The sequence below is a fragment of the Pseudopipra pipra genome, chromosome 7, assembly GCF_036250125.1.
Source record: "Pseudopipra pipra isolate bDixPip1 chromosome 7, bDixPip1.hap1, whole genome shotgun sequence".
NCBI classification, from domain to species: domain Eukaryota; kingdom Metazoa; phylum Chordata; class Aves; order Passeriformes; family Pipridae; genus Pseudopipra; species Pseudopipra pipra.
In genome coordinates this window covers 7,181,552-7,197,060 of record NC_087555.1, presented here as the reverse complement: position 1 = coordinate 7,197,060, position 15,509 = coordinate 7,181,552, and the positions used below count along the sequence as shown (strand labels likewise).

The 15,509-nt window shown below is 47.0% G+C and overlaps 1 long non-coding RNA gene across 1 annotated transcript; it reads left to right on the top strand.

Moving 5' to 3' along the window:
* The first annotated feature begins 365 nt into the window (after positions 1–365).
* Positions 366–13,309, top strand: LOC135416967 (uncharacterized). The gene is made up of 3 exons (XR_010431835.1): positions 366–454; positions 11,924–12,121; positions 12,882–13,309. It is a non-coding gene; the product is annotated as an uncharacterized LOC135416967 (long non-coding RNA).
* Positions 13,310–15,509: the final 2,200 nt, after the last annotated feature.

Genomic DNA, 15,509 nt, shown 5'->3' with positions numbered 1-15,509 from the left:
ACATATACACATCCATATGTATGTACATGTGTGTGTGGGTGCACAGCCTGCGGGCATGGGGGACAGGCAGGCAAAGGGCAGCAGTGCTGGGGTGAGCAGGGGGCACAGCCCCCCTGTGCCCCACCTGGGCTGTAGCTGGTGGTGACCCTGCTCCCCAGGTCCCCGTGGGGACAGGGAAGGTGGCCACTAGCCTGATGTGTTCAGGCCAAGCACCTTCAGGCCAGGGTAAAAGGTTTTGTGGGGCCTCCTCAGTGATAGGAGTGATAGGATACCCAGCTTAGTACACCGGTGAAAAATGAGGTGTAGGTGAGGCAATGCCTCATTGCAGTGAAAGGTGGTGCAATAAGGACAATTAATTTTTCACAGGAATACTCACTGGAATTTCATCTGTGGAAAATCCTCTCACGGAGCTTACACAGGGGCAGAGACAAAACACTTGTTTACCAAGTCTGAGGTAAAAAATTGTTTGCTAACAGTAAAATCATGCTTTTCTTCCTTTATTTAGTTTTTATTTTTCTCTGTAAGGGAAACTAACAGGCGGGAGCTTTTTTTCTCTGTGGGCCTCCAAATTTCCCGATACTCCCTGCAAAAGAGCTTTTCTTGTTTTTATTCCAGCTTCTGACTGTTGGTTTTGGCTGCTTAAAATCTGAACTGTGCCCCTGTACACCCCAGCAGGGTTAAGGTGCAGCACTGGGACAGCAGCAGCCCCATGCTGCTTTGCAGGTAGAGAGCTCTGCAGTTAATTTGCAGCACAATCCCTGGCCATATCTGGTATATTGAATCAGGTCCTTAAGCAATAAAATCAGCATAGGCAGGCCCTGAGTACTTGTCTCACATTTTCATGTCCACACAGGTGTTCACTGTACACTTGCAGCTCCTAGAGCAGTCAGACTACCATTAAAAAGCAGTCCCTCCTTCCATTAAAAAAGAAGAAATAAATGAAATTTTTTAGCTCTTGCAGACAAAAAGTTGGGAAGTACAACACAAGTGCAACTGGAAGGCCCAGAAACTTGGCTGTTTTGATTTGTGACTCTCTGGCCTTCGGCAGTATTGTCTGTGCAAGAAAGAGTCAAGCAAGAAATACCAAGCAGACCAAATAAACCTAGTTTGTGCCTTACTCTCAGTAGCAGCCAGTGACAAGCAGTAATAAATTACTGCTCAGGAAGGTGGCTGGGGCCAAATGGAAATATACTGTTAAGTGGTACATGAGCACCATCATTATGAAAATGCACACCTTTGAGAGAATAAAAGTTGCACAAGGAGTGCAGCTGAGGTGGGCTCTGGTGGTGATTAATGTCTGTGCAAATGAACAATCCGAGGGAGCTCTGCATGTTTATCCAGGCTGGAGAGCAGTTGTGTTTTCCAGCTGCTGGCCCTGTCAGCCTGTGTCCATGAGGACAGGGACGCTTCTGCCTTGGGACAAACAGTCAGAGGGACATTATCACTGTCAATAGTGGCATTGGCTCTGCTGCAGCTCCAGCAGTTCGTTGTCCCTTGGTGCGTGAGTTGGGGTTTTGTTTGTGCAGGGCCTGGTGTGGCAGGGGGTGGTTTGGGCTTTCCCCCTGTCCCAGGACAGGAAGGACACGGACCTGTTGGAGTGAGTTGAGAGAAGGCCACCGAGATGATCAGAGGGATGGAGCAGCTCTCCAATGAGGAAAGGCTGAGGGAACTGCGATTGTTCAGCCTGGAGAAGAGAGGGCTCTGGTGTGACCTAATTGCAGCCTTCCAGGACCTGAAGGGAGTCTACAGGAAAGAGGGAGAGAGACTATTTAGGCCTGGAGTGGCAGGAAAAGGGGGAATGTCTTCACACTGACAGAGGGCAGGGTTGGATTGCATGTTAGGAAGAAATTCTTCCCTGTGAGGGTGGTGAGGCCCTGGCACAGGTTGCTCAGAGAAGCTGTGGCTGCCCCATCCCTGGAAGTGTTCAAGGCCAGGTTGAATGGGGCTTGGAGCAACCTGGTCTAGTGGAGGGTGTCCCTGCCCATGGCAGGAGGGTGGATTGAGGTGACCTTTAAGGTCTCTTCCAACGCAAACCATTCCATGACTCCATGATTGACATCCAAGAAGGGACATTCTGGCTGTGTGCTAGAGGGGTGTCAGCATTTGGTGGTGATAGATCTGTCCTGATTTGGGGATGGCCATGCAGGGAAAGCAGTCTGCCTCCCCAGAGGTTCAGTTTTGCTTTGTAGAGCTTAACTAATTAACTGGTTTTGGTGATGTTTAAAGGATATTCAAATATCCTATGCTCTGTTCATGTCCCATCATTTATTCAATAGGAATGAGGTCTCACTGGAGCTTTTTCCTGGTGTTTTAAAGCGTTACAGAAGCTTTTCTTGAGCCAAGAATGCAGTCACATCATATTGGAAATCATGGGGAGAGGTAAATGCTAGAATTACAAATACCACATTAAGGTTATTTTTAAATCATATTAGGGCCTACATCCAAGAAAGAAAAATCAGGCTTAATTAGCGCTGTGCTCTGCTGTGTTAATAAGGAGAAGTAAAAAGAGGATGAGGCTGAATAGAGGCATACAAAAGGGATGATGTTCCTGGTTTGGCTGTTGTTTGGCAGTACCCTAGATTCCCTTCTTTTGAGATTGTAGGGAGCAAGCAATGATTTTTAGCCTGGCTCTGAGCCCCTATTGTAAGTCTGTTTTCTACTGTGGTTTTTTTTTCATGTATCAGACCAAGAGGAGTGTAGAGCACGAGATTAATCTGGCTGTCTATTAATTTGTTTGGGTAGGAAGCGAACAAGTTGGGATCCTGCAGCTGCCTGCAGGCTGGCAGAGGGGTGGGCTGGGCTTGGCAGTGGACTAAGAAGAAGACCCAGCCAAAATGTAGGACTTCCATCTGAAGTGGAAGTCTGAAGTTCATCTGGTTTGGGGCTTCAGAGATGAAGTGTCGTCAGTGATGAGCATTACACCAGTGTCTGACCTGGATCTGCCCTACCCCAGTGAGGTGTCTCATAGCCATGAGGCTGAGCATGGTATTGGGGGCATCTCTGCCTGTATGAAAACAATCTTCAGCTTTGAAATGCTGCATCATATCAGGTTTATTTTCCTTTACCGGGCTCTGCTTTCATTTAAATATCTCCCTAATCATACACAAACAACCCCTTGACTGCTTTATACTCTTTCTGAGCTGCCTTCAAGCAAAGGTTGTGATGTCTCAGCATGATGGTATTCAGCAAGGTGTAAGAGAAATACATCTCTGTCCTACACCAGCTCCTGTTTTCTGTTTTCTTCACTGGCAGTTATTGAAATGGGAAGCAAGGAAGTATAGATGAGGAAGATGTTACATTCACAGGGGACACTGCCTTGTCTGCATTGGTCTGGTGTCTGGTCTCTTCCTTCAGGATGCCATTTGTCAGGCACTGGGCCTCAGTTTCTCCAGTCTCACAGAGACCACCCTCCTACAATCCCCAGTATTATGGGATTGCTTACTGCAAAGCTGAGTTCTCATGAAGGTGCATGCTCAAGAGGCTTCAAGTGGCCTGTCTCAAATGTTGCACAACAGTAGAGGTGGGAGTGGAATTGAATCCAGGCTGTTTCTCGATGGTTGGTGCCAAATCCAGGCTTTTGGGTTATCTGCCTTTTCCTTTCAGGGTTCATGAGAACTGCAGGTAAAATCTTTTTGGTGCTAAGTATTGCTCTGTTGAACCTTGTTCAAAACCTGCCTCGCGCTGCCTGTGCCACTTGCCACAGTTGCCACACCTCTGGGGTAGGTTCAGCACGGAGCTGACAAACAGGTTATCCTGGAGAATGCCACAATAACAGAGAGGCTTCAGAGCCCTGATGCATTTTGAGTTTCTTTTTCAACCCTTATCAGCTTGGAGCAGCTTTTGTTTTACTGTGTTCCTCAGAGGTCCCAGCTAAATCACATCCATGGCACGCCGTGTGCCAGCCTGTCCTTGTAAATCGCTGCTCAGGGTCCCCCGTAGCTGCAGAGATGACAATGAGCCTCTTAACTAAAGTTCAGGGGCACCAAAGAGCTTTGCCTGGACAATTTGACCTGGGGTGTGAAGGTCTCATCCCCTCTTCACTCACCAACACAAGTGGTCAGTCTTCCCACACCTTCGATATCAATGTCTGGTGCTTTTTCTGCAGAAGAAACAATTCCCTTGTAATGGAATAAATATTGCAGATTTCAACCTGAGTTATTCTCCTAATGCTCTGGGTTATGAATGAGACCCAAAGGTGCATAAAGTGAACAACGATTTATTTTCTGAATGCTCCCATTCCCTTCCTCACAGAGGCTTGCTCCTATCCAAGCATGGAAAGAATAATAATAACAAAAAGGTAAGAAATAGTGTCTTCTCTTGGCGACTTGGTGCCCGCTCTATGGTCTGAAACCCACATGCAGAATGAATCAGAGAGCAGGAAGCCCTGTGTTGGTGGGGGAGGAAGCAGCCTGGGAGGTGCAGGCAAAGGGCAAAGAGGTGTTTTACAGAAAGGCCATGTGGCCTCAGAGCTGCCTCAGCTGAGCAGGAGGGACGCGGTGGTGCTGGAATGTTACCAACAGGCAGCGTGGGGGAAGATGATGCTTGAAGGGTGTGACTGAACAGCTCTGTGATTGTAAATATGGGGTTTGCAGTAAAAAAAGTAATCTCACCCACGCTGAGGTTCTTCGTGTGCCTTCTCGAGCTATTTGTGTGAAAGGAAGGATTCCCAGGAAAAAGAAAAGAGGGGGAAATATTTTGTTTGGGGGTTTTTTTGACGTAGTTGCAGAGAAACAGCATTATCTGCAAGTAACAGGCTGCTTTACCTTCTCATAGCACCATAGAATCATGGAATGGTTTGGGTTGGAAGGGACCTGAAAGCTCATCTCATTCCACCCCCTGCCCTGGGCAGGGGCACCTTCCACTAAACCAGGTTGCTCCAAGCTCCATCCAACCTGGCCTTGAACACTTCTGGGGATGGGGCAGCCACAGCTTCTCTGGGCAATTCAAATCGCTGATTCTTTCCCAGAGGAGCTGGTTTTATAGCTGTCTCCCTTTGCCCTCAGCTCTTTGGACACTCATTTGTGTCCCTGGGTGAGAGGGCTGCAGCAGGGATAGCAGTCCTGCTGGGATGCATCCGGGAGAGCAGTGCTGCCGGGATGCTGCTGGGAGAGCAGTCCATCCAGGACGCTGCCGAGCCGTGCAGGGAACCGGCTCCCACTAGAGCGCGCTATGACAGCTAAAATGGGGATGATTTTCTTCTGGCGTCGGGGTGGAACCATCAAAGATGCCTATGCAAGAAAGGGCACTTCTGTCTTTACACTGGGAATCTGGCGGGGTTCCCCATCAGTTGGCTGCAGTTTCCCTGGATGAGGCAGAAGGGTGCTGCAAAGCCAGCTGTAGCTGCCTGGGAGCACTGAGGTTTGGGCTGAGTCAAGTGCTGGCAAAGACCTTTGGGAAGACCCCAGTCTGTACACAGAGGGCAGAGAGAAGCTTTGTTCTCAAGCCCTGTCTCATCCCACAGTCCCTTTGTTTGCTGCTCTCTGTGGCAGAGGAAGTGGAAATTGTGCATGGACATGGACAGGAGTCCACCTCAAGGTCCCATGAATGGTCTCCCATTGTCATTAGTGCATTTCAAAGCTGCCCCTCACAAACTTGCCCATCGTCACACGAGGATTTTCTGCCTCAACCCCGGCTCTCAGACCCCCATCTGCCACCCTCGTTTGCTTCATGTTTACTTAATTAGCCAGCTGGAGCATAATTCCTTTCATGATCTACAGTCTAATACATAAAGATGACAGTGACATGAATCTTGGCTCAGGATTCAATTTGCATGTTAATTCATTGTGGTTCCCCAGATAGGTGGAATTTGCTCCGACAGGATCTGGGAGCTCATGAAATGCTCCATGGGCAGGGTGTTCTCCTGTGTCCCAGTGAGGGCCTGGAGCAATAGGTGACATAGTTTTGCTGTCCACCAAGGCATCATCTGTTGGGGGATCTACAGCAAAAATCAGAGCAAAAATCATCATTGAGGAGTTTTTATTAGAACACAGTGCAAACAGAGTGACAGCTCTGGTGGCCGAGAAGCATCTGGAAATCGGTGAAGCCTGGCAAGAGAACTTGCAACAGATTAAGGAATGCAGGCATTCTGTACAGCAGTCCAGCCCCAGTCATCTTTGGGTCACACTTCCTGAAACACTTTTCTAGGGAAGAGACAGGGAGGAAACAGTGACTTCCCTGAGTGGAAGTCTAGCCCACATTGGCTCTGAAGGCTTTAGTCACAAACCCCATCCCACCATGAAACTCACCCTTCTAACATCCAGGAGCTGGCTAACAGGGAAGGGGATGCTGTGAGCCTATATTCATTTCCAGCTCTCTGGGGGACCCAGGAAACCTGTCCCATTGCTAACAGGCTCACAGGAGACCTGACAGCCAGTGCAGGCAGAGCTGCCATTTTCCAGCATGCCTGAAAAAACAGCAGCTTGCCAAAGGGGGCCCAGGGAGGCTCTCCTGGAAGGACAGCCATAGGTGGGTGGTTGTGTGTTACACTGGAGGTCTCTGTGATCCGGCCCCCCAGGAGCCGGGATACAGGATAAAAACAGGGCTTGCCGCAAGCCCCTGTGAGCGGAATAGAAATCATGGCTAAACAGGAGGAGGGAAAGGGACACAGGGCTGTGTGAGCAGATGTGGCCAGATCACACAGCAGCCAGGGCCACAGCCAGCGAGGCTTGGAGCAGCCTCTGCCTGGCAGATGAGTTTATCCTCATGGAAGATGAGTTTAGTTGCAGCAAATCAACCATTTTCAGATTTTGCTGATTTTACACAGGCTAATTTTAATAACAGAATGAAAGAGAGAAACATTTTTTCATAAATTTCTTATTCTTTTCCTTTTTTTCCTCCTAAGTAACTGGACTAGATCACTCCATTTTGGCCTTAGAAACATGGATAACATTTTAATAAAAAATTGTGGAGGAAAACAAAAAGAAAATAAATGTTGTCTCTTTTCTGTGTTCAAAACTCGATGGCTTTGGATTCCCCAGGAGTTTCTTGTGCTTTCTGAAATGCTGTTATCCTGTATGCCCTGCATTCCTAATCAGTTGTGGCTCTTTCCTTCTCTTCTGACCTTCCTTGCTCAGAGTCTCCAGTTGCAACAGAGCAAATTCTGGCTTTTCAGAATCATCTCGCAGAAGCTTTGTGGGTAGGAATGACTAGAAAAGGAAGCGTTGTTTTTTTGTTGTTGATTTTTTTTTTTTTACACAGAAAACATTATTAAAACAAACCTTTAATTTTTCACCTCAGTCAAAGCCAAGTTTCTCAGCTTTTCATTAAAAACCAAGTATTTGAAATTGTTCAGAAGGCCATAAAATGAACATTTCCAGATTCTAGAATAAACACTGTCATTTTCCAGATAGTACTTTCCAGAAAATTAGGATTTAATCAGGTAGCTACTATTCCATTAACCAGGGTCCCCAGGTAAACGCAGTCCAGATTTGGGAAATGCAAGGTTACAGTAACCCTGTGGGAATTCAGGGAGGGGTACTGGCACTTCCCTGCATGAAATGGGGGCAACAGCATGTCTGTATTTTCAGTGCAGTTGAAATCTATTGGTGAAAAGCCCTGGGCAGGACTGAGTTCCATCAATCCTGGGCACAGACTGCCTGTGTTCCTGTGGCACATCCACCTGGAAGAGGCAGGGAGCCTTCAGGATGGGGATGACAAACACCACCCCTCCCCAGGCAGAGCTGAGGCAGGTACTAATTACCTGGAGCTGCAGTGGTGCTGCTCATGGCTCCTGCCAGTATTCAAGCTGGGTCTTGACTTGCTTGTTGAGTCCTGACCCTTTTGGGGCAGGATCAGCACTGGATTTGCGTGGTGTACCTTTCCCCACATTAGCTTCTGGCTGTCTCCATACGTTTCAGGCATGGAAACTGTGTCCCTGTGCCCATCTGTGCTCCGTGGCTCTTGTTCTGGAATCCCTGGAGCTCTCAGTCCTGCTTTAATTGTGTGGAGCTGTTTTTCTGGGCTAAATTAACAGCCACGTGGGGGGGACAATTTTGGCCCTGTAGGAGTTCAGTAGGAAGAACTGAGCCTGGGACTCAGGCCAAGGCAGCAGGGCCAGAGGGAATTTATTGGGACTTCCTGCAAAACACAGCTACACACTTTCAGGAGGGTTCTTCAATTTACCTGACTAATGTTTTCTCTAATGTTTTCTCCAGCCCTGTAATATCATCAATCACATAATTATGACCTCATCCCATTCTCTATTAAGATTTGGGTGACAAATAAGGACAGGGTAACACTTCAGTTTATTTTGCTGTGTTTTATTGACCAGTTGAAAAGGAGCAAAACATGCTGGGGACAGAATTCCCAAAACATAAAATTTTGCTGACAATATGCAATATTTAGCTATTTCTGAAGAGCTGGAAAGCAGGACTCTTTTGTTTTGTTTTGTTTTTATTTACACTGTTTTTCACATAAATACACACCTTGTCGCGCCTGGATAAAGTCTCTCTTGGGTCTGTTTGTGTCCATTTAACCCATGTCACAAGCACACATCAGCATCATAACACACAATGGGGAGAAGAATGATTTCTCCAGGCAAGAGGCAGCTTAATCCAATGGGTCAGATAGAAATCCTTCATATAGAACATGGGGAGTTCTTCCTGCATAGACTGACCACTGCAAGGGACCAAAATCCCAGTGTTAGGCAGCATCAAATCCCACTGATGCCATTGGCCATGGCAAGGAGCACACTGAGACTTGGAGTGAAGAATACATTTTACTGAACCTTGTGAAATGTTTTTGACTCCTGGATTAATGTTGGAGACTCAGGCCTAATGTTATAGTTTGGGGAAAAGATGTTAATTCTTCACATCCTGTATTTTTATTCAGTTCTGATGTTTCTTTGCCAAAGTCCTTTACTGGCCCACTGATTGGAATTTTACTGAGTCATCAGCATCACCCCACCTGGAAAAAGGGTGGCTCTTTTCTTCAGAGACATTTTAGGCTAAAGAGATCCTCTTGGGAAGACCCTGAATGCTGAATTTCATGGAGTTCCTTGTCTTCCCAAGAAGCAGGGATAACTGCCAAGGCTGTGGCAAGTCTGGTGTTTGAAGTCTGCTCTCCAGCTCTGTTGCAGACCTCCAGTGTGACAACTGGAGCAAATCCTACCCTAGCACAGCAGAAATAAGGCAGAGCTATAGCAGGGAGTAGATTAAGCCCCACATTATTAACCAAAGTATATGACATTGCTGGCTGGGCCAGGCTTGGCTTAACACGGGGCCAGGTCAGAGGCTGTGCCTGCTCCTGCTGGGTGTGGCTGGTGTGAGCAGGACTAGATTGATTCCTTCCAGTCCTTTCCCACCTTCTGATTTCACCTTTTCCCTGCCATCAGTATTTGTGTTCTCCTCTGCCTAAAGCCTCATTGCTACCTGCTTTGTAGCTGATTGCATAATTTCACTGCAGATCTTGGAATAATTAGTGGTTTGGGTGTTTTTTTCTGAGGAGATGAGACTTTGGTGGTTTGAGGTTTGGTTTCATTGTTTGTTTGTTTGCTTTTTCATTCAGAGAATGAAGCTCTAATTCATTTACTTCAGAAAACTGAAAGCTGTGACTGAAAGTTGCATGAAGGTTGAAAACTAGAAGGCAAACATTGAGAATATATGGAGTGTTTTAATACACCTGTCAATTTTCAAGCTGCTTTCACAGTTCCCAAGCCTAACTTGAAAGTTTTGGGTGTTTAGGGTAGGCAGTACTACACAAATAATATCCACTTCCAGCACTGTGCATTCAGAAGCCTCTTGTTGTTGGCACTGTGAAAACACTGCTATTCCTCCTACAAAGAACATCATGGAATACTATTCATACCACTTTGATGCCCCAGTTTGAGCTGTGTCATGCAATGCACTAATTTCTTTTATTTCCACCTGGCAGCTGAAATCCTGCAGCCCTCCTGAGCTTGCTTTGTGGTTTCTCCCTGATTTTCACTCATGCTCACATTAGCACTGTCATCTTTGCAATCCTTGCCTTTCCCCTGTGTTCTCTTCTCTACAACATGACCAAAATGTGTTTGCACAGGATTTTTATGAGCTTCTGCCCTCACTAACGAAGGGCCAATTTCTCTTTGGAAGTTCCCCCCATCAGTTCTGACATTTCCTGCAGCCCTGCCATTGCTAAGCATTAATTTCTACCACTTCCCCCGATTTTCCTGGAAGAAATTCTGATTAGGCAATGAGTGCTGGGCTATCCATCATTTCATGCCAGGCACAAGTCACACGGTGCTTCTCAGCCCGTAAGGCACAGATCGTTCTTAATCAACCCAAGTGTGCCATGGGTAAAAGAGCTAAAGACCTGATTTCCATGGCCATCCCCTTGGGATCCTGTCTGACACTATGGCAGTGAGGCAGAGCCATTGTAAGTGCCATGTAACAGTGCAGCACAGCTGATTAAACCCCTGCAAAGCTCAGATGGCTTCACAAAAGCCCTGTCAGTCAGCTTGCGTTTCATTTCAGGTCTTATTTTCATTTATTTACAGCACCGCCCATTATGTGGAGAGTGTTTGCTAAACACTGAAGAATAATGGTGCTGTCCCACCTAGCTGACAGCAGAAGAGCTGACAAAGGGCAGGAGTGCAGTAAAAGTGGTAATTTATGTATGAGTCACGCTTCCCAGCCAGCTGTGCTGATAAAAAATGGCTACTTTTATGGGAAGGCTGGAAAAGAACAACAACAAAATTACCTTTGTGGGGAAAAAAAGAAAAAAAACAAAACCAAAAACCCAAACACCTAAATATTTGGACCAGCAGTTAAAGATGACTTATTGCCACCAGTACAGGGAAGGGAGTCCTGGAGAGGCATTTAGGATTCTCAGATGCAGGCCTGTGCAGGGAAAGGTGTTTCTGGCACAGACACCTGCACCTAAGACAGTCTGGAGGCAGCAGCTGAAGGTCTTGCCTATGGCAGAGGAAAACCTGATAAGGAAGCAGGAAAACAGAAGATACTGAGCGTGGGAGACAAGAATTGTTAAGCAGGGCTGGAGTTATGAGCTGAGAGCAGTTGGTGAGGCAAGGCAGGAAGACTTTGGAGATACTTTTTTGGCAAATTGCCAGGTGGTCCCATACCCACCTGATGCACAGAATTCTGCAGGAAGATTTGTGTTTTCATCCAGCAGTGTGACTTGGGGTCTGACTTTGCTCTGCTTAGAGGCAATAACAGACTCCTATTGATTCATGGGAGCCATAGAAATCAGAGGAAACTTGCTGTGGCAACTGGCTAATTCAATAAAAGCATTGATTTTTCAGGCTGGACAATTAAAGAGCATGAATGCTGTGTAGCTGATTTCTGTCTCTGAATTAATGTAACAAATGATCATTGATTCAAGTGAGAGGAAACTGTACCCCAAAGGAAAGGACCTTCCATATTAAAAATCCCCCAGCCTATGTAGGCTGGTCTTTAATGTAGATAGATTTGGCTACTGTTCTGCACCTGTGTTGGTTAGAAGGACTTAGGAGTTAGCTGACTGGGTCCTCCTCACCTCACAGACCAAAAGAGGTAAAGGCAGGCACACAGGGACAGGGGACACCCTGGAAAGGGATGCAGGAGCCCGTGGGGTTCCAGACAGGTAGTGGGAGCACCACATGGCATCACTTCAGATGGGGGCTGTGGTTTTCCTTTGGATTTGAGACAGAATCACAGAATGCTTTGGGTTGGAAGGGACCTTAAAGCTCATCTTGTTCCACCCCCTGCCATGGGCAGGGACACCTTCCACTAGCCCAGGTTGCTCCAAGCCCCATCCAACCTTGAACACCTCCAGGGATGGGGTAGCCACAGCTTCTCTGGGCAACCTGTGCCAGGGCCTCACCACTCTCACAGGGAAGAATTTTTTCTTAATATCCAATCTAAACCTAATCTCTTTCAGTGTGAAGCCATTCCCCTTCATTGTGTCATTCCAGGCCCTTGTAAATAGTGTTTCTCCATCCTTCCTGTAGGCTCCTTCAGGGACTGGGAGGCTGCAATTAGGTCACTGCAGAACTTCTCCAGGCTGAACAACCCCAATTCTGTCAGCCTTTCCTTATGGGAGAGGTGCTCCATCCCTCTGATCAACTTGGTGGCCTCCTCTGGACTTGCTCCAATGAGATGACATTCTTCCTGTGCTGAGGATCCCAGAGCTGGAAGCAGCACTGCAGGTGAGGTCTCACCACATTGGAGCAGACAGCTGCCTCTTCCTCACCGTGGGGAAGGTGCTTTGAGCCCCACATCAAAGCCATAGAAGAGGAACTTCCCAAAGCACTCACTGGAGCTGAGAACAGGCCCTGAGATTTTCAGGGCTGCTGAGTAGTTGCAGACTTTGGTTATAGCTTCATGCTTTGGTGCTCTGCCTCAGGAGCCAGTGTTCAATGCAGTATGATGATTCCTTTCATAGGCAGCTGTTTTGCCACTGTCCCTTTGCAAACCCCTTTTGCTCCTGAGATTGGCTTTAATGGGTTGGAGGTGAAGGGGTGAATCTTGAACTCACTGCACCACAGAAGCCCCGGCAGATCAGAGTGGGGGTGTCCCAGCTGCTGACAGAGCAGCCACCAAAGGTGACCAGCCTTGCAGCGGGGAACACATCCCGGTGTTCCTGGCTCCTGATCTGCAGGCTGGCTGGTGTGTGTGTGCTGCCAGCAGAGGTGGGTGCCAGAGACTGCTGCTGTGCCTGCTGGGGATGGTCACATGGGGTGCAGGGGCAGGACAGGCTGTGACATTTTAGCAGCTGTGGCTGTTTGCATCAGTGTGAGAGTCAGGGCCCTGACCTGGGGATGTTTCACATCGATCCACGGACTCTGACGTAGAGCAGGCTCACCTGGATAACATCCCATCCCAACACACGCTGACCTGCCAGACACACCACCTCCTGTCATCGCCCCTCTGCTTCTGTGCTTGATGCCTTTTATTTTCCTTTTCTAGTGGCCTGTACCTGCAATAGAGATGTTCTGAGAGTGCCCAGAAGACACAGTGCAGCTCCTGCCCTTCATCACAGGAACAGGACTGAAGAGGTGTGATAAGAGTGTGGAGCATTAATGGAGCGGGATGCTCAGTGCCAGAGGGGAGGAGGGATACTTTGATCAGTCACCAGGATAAAAGCTGAGCTGCTTTACAACACAGCCTGCTGGAAAGTAGTTGTTAGAAAAACGTGTCTATTAAAAGGTCAGGCGTGGTCCTGTGTTCTGGACTGACACTTGCACAAGCTGGTAAATTATACATAATGAACACCTTATTAGGTTAATTTTGTCTATTTGGGGTCATCATGAACAGCCCATTAGAAAATAACAGGTTTCTCAGTGGCTGCCAAATGCTGGTTGTTACTATTTCTGCAAATAGTACTGAATCTGGAACTTGTTTGAGAGGAGTTTATTGCAGTATTTGATGATCAAATTTGGAGAATTAACTGCATAGGTAAGTACTTAGTGTGCTTCTCTTCACTGACCATGGGAGCATAACTCTTAGAATCAGATTTCTCATGTGCAACAGGCAGAGGGACAACCACAAGTTCAGTTTCACTGCCCCAAACCACTCAAACCTTTTGGTGGCTGTTTAGATGTCCACATCTTTTTTGAGTTTATGGTTTTCAGCATTTCTTTTCAGTTGTGAGAGCTGAAAATGAATCTTCTGCTTCAAGTAAAGAGGGTACTCCCGCTCATACCACAGATCCCAGCACTGGGAACATCAGGCAAAAAAATGAAATATCTGAGGGGATCAACCTGCAAATGTTCTTTCAGAATACAACCCTTGATTTGCTCCCAGTAAACTGCTGGGGCTCCTGCTGGAAGTGTAGAGTGCCTGCTGAAAAGCTCTGTGAGAGGCACCAGACTTGCTTAAAAATTTAGAGACACATTTACATACTTAGAACTTTTTCCCCAGTAATAAGGTAGCTCCGCTTTTGTAACTGCTGGGAGCTGTCACAGAAGTTTTTTGTTTCCTTAGCAAAAAGTACCAGAGGCAACAGTGGCATGTTCGAGAGAGCTTTGATACAGAATGTTCAAAAGCATGATTTCTGCTTCCTCTCCAAAGCCTGGCTCCCAGAAACTTTCCTTGACCTCTTCCAGATATGAAATAGTCCTGCATGGGCATTGGTGCTCTTCTTCAGAAGATTCTTCCATGTTCTCCCCACATGCCTCTTGCCAAACAGGCAGATGAAGTGTTACCAGCAATGCTTTCTTCTGTGCCTGGATTTTGATTATTAATAAGGTGGTCAGGATGAATGGAACTATTTCACGTCTTGTCAAAGCAGCACAAGCTGGATGCTGCTTTTATGAGACTTGCCACTGCCCCTCCCTCCTCCAGATCATCTCTTTCATGTGCCTGAGCATTGAGGTGACAGCCTGCTTCATTAGAGGCTGCTACAGCATAGGAAACAGCAAAGAGAAAACTCAGAGACAGAATGAAGAAGAGGGGGAAGAAAGAGCTGATTGCAGTTTTAAGTTGAATTTCCACGACCTTCTAAGCAGGCATTGCAGGATGAGCACATTAAATTCATGTATTACTCAACAGCCAGGGCTATTTAGCAATAAAAACCTCTGACACTGGAAGAGACTCAAACCAGATCTTTGCAGGCGGCAATAAAACATGAGGAGTGTTGTGCAGAAGATCCCTGGGTCACCCAGCTTGCTAAGGCAAGAGGCTGGAGCCTAACTTGTGCAATCACTGCCAGGGATTTTGTGCTGTGATACACTCACTGTCACAGAGAACTGCCTGGGAGATTAGAAAAGAAAAAATTTAAACCTAGTCCTACAAATGCAGTTCTGTAGCCACAGTAAATTAAAGTGTGCACACACACACACAGAGAACATGAAGGCTTTTGAAACTTGACCCAAGCTGCACTGGGAGTTGGGTTTAGAGCTGTTGATTGTTGTCTGTGGAAAAAAATAACTGCAAGTGATGCTGGTTGTTCGTCCTCGGAGCTCAGGGCAGGGGGTTGGAAGTAGATGATCTCTAAGGTCCTTTCCAGTCCAGGTCATTCCATGATTCTGTGATTTTATGAAAATGAGAAAAAAATGTCTCAAAGGCAATGTGTGCTACAGAGACTTTTTTGAAGTGCCCAGCTTCCAGTCCAGGAAACAGGCAGTATGGGGTTTTCACATTTTCTCCTGTAAAAATGACATGTTTGACTCCACAGCTTTCAGATATTTGAATAATGAAATAATTTTAACCCATGTTTCTATTCAGGTTTGACTGCTGCAGAGCTTTGCATTGCACCCACAGCATGCCAAGGGCCTTCCTGCCATCCAGGAGAGGCCTCTGGCTCCCACAGGCTGGTGCCCCAATCCTGCAGGGATGCTGTCACAGGCTTTCCTTCCTGTTTGTGGGTAGCTGTTCCACTTGGCAGTTGTTTATGGAGTTAAGTATGTGTATAAATGATTGTACAAGTGGGGCTTAGGGTTATGTAAGGGCTATAAATATTAAGATGGTTTCTTCTGGGGATTTTGCAGGCAGGTTTGGATTTGCCCTGCTCATGCTCCAAGGAAAACATGAGCTGTGGAAATGTGTCCCTGGTTACCTGACACACCATGCCCCTCACCATGGCTGCATCAGCAT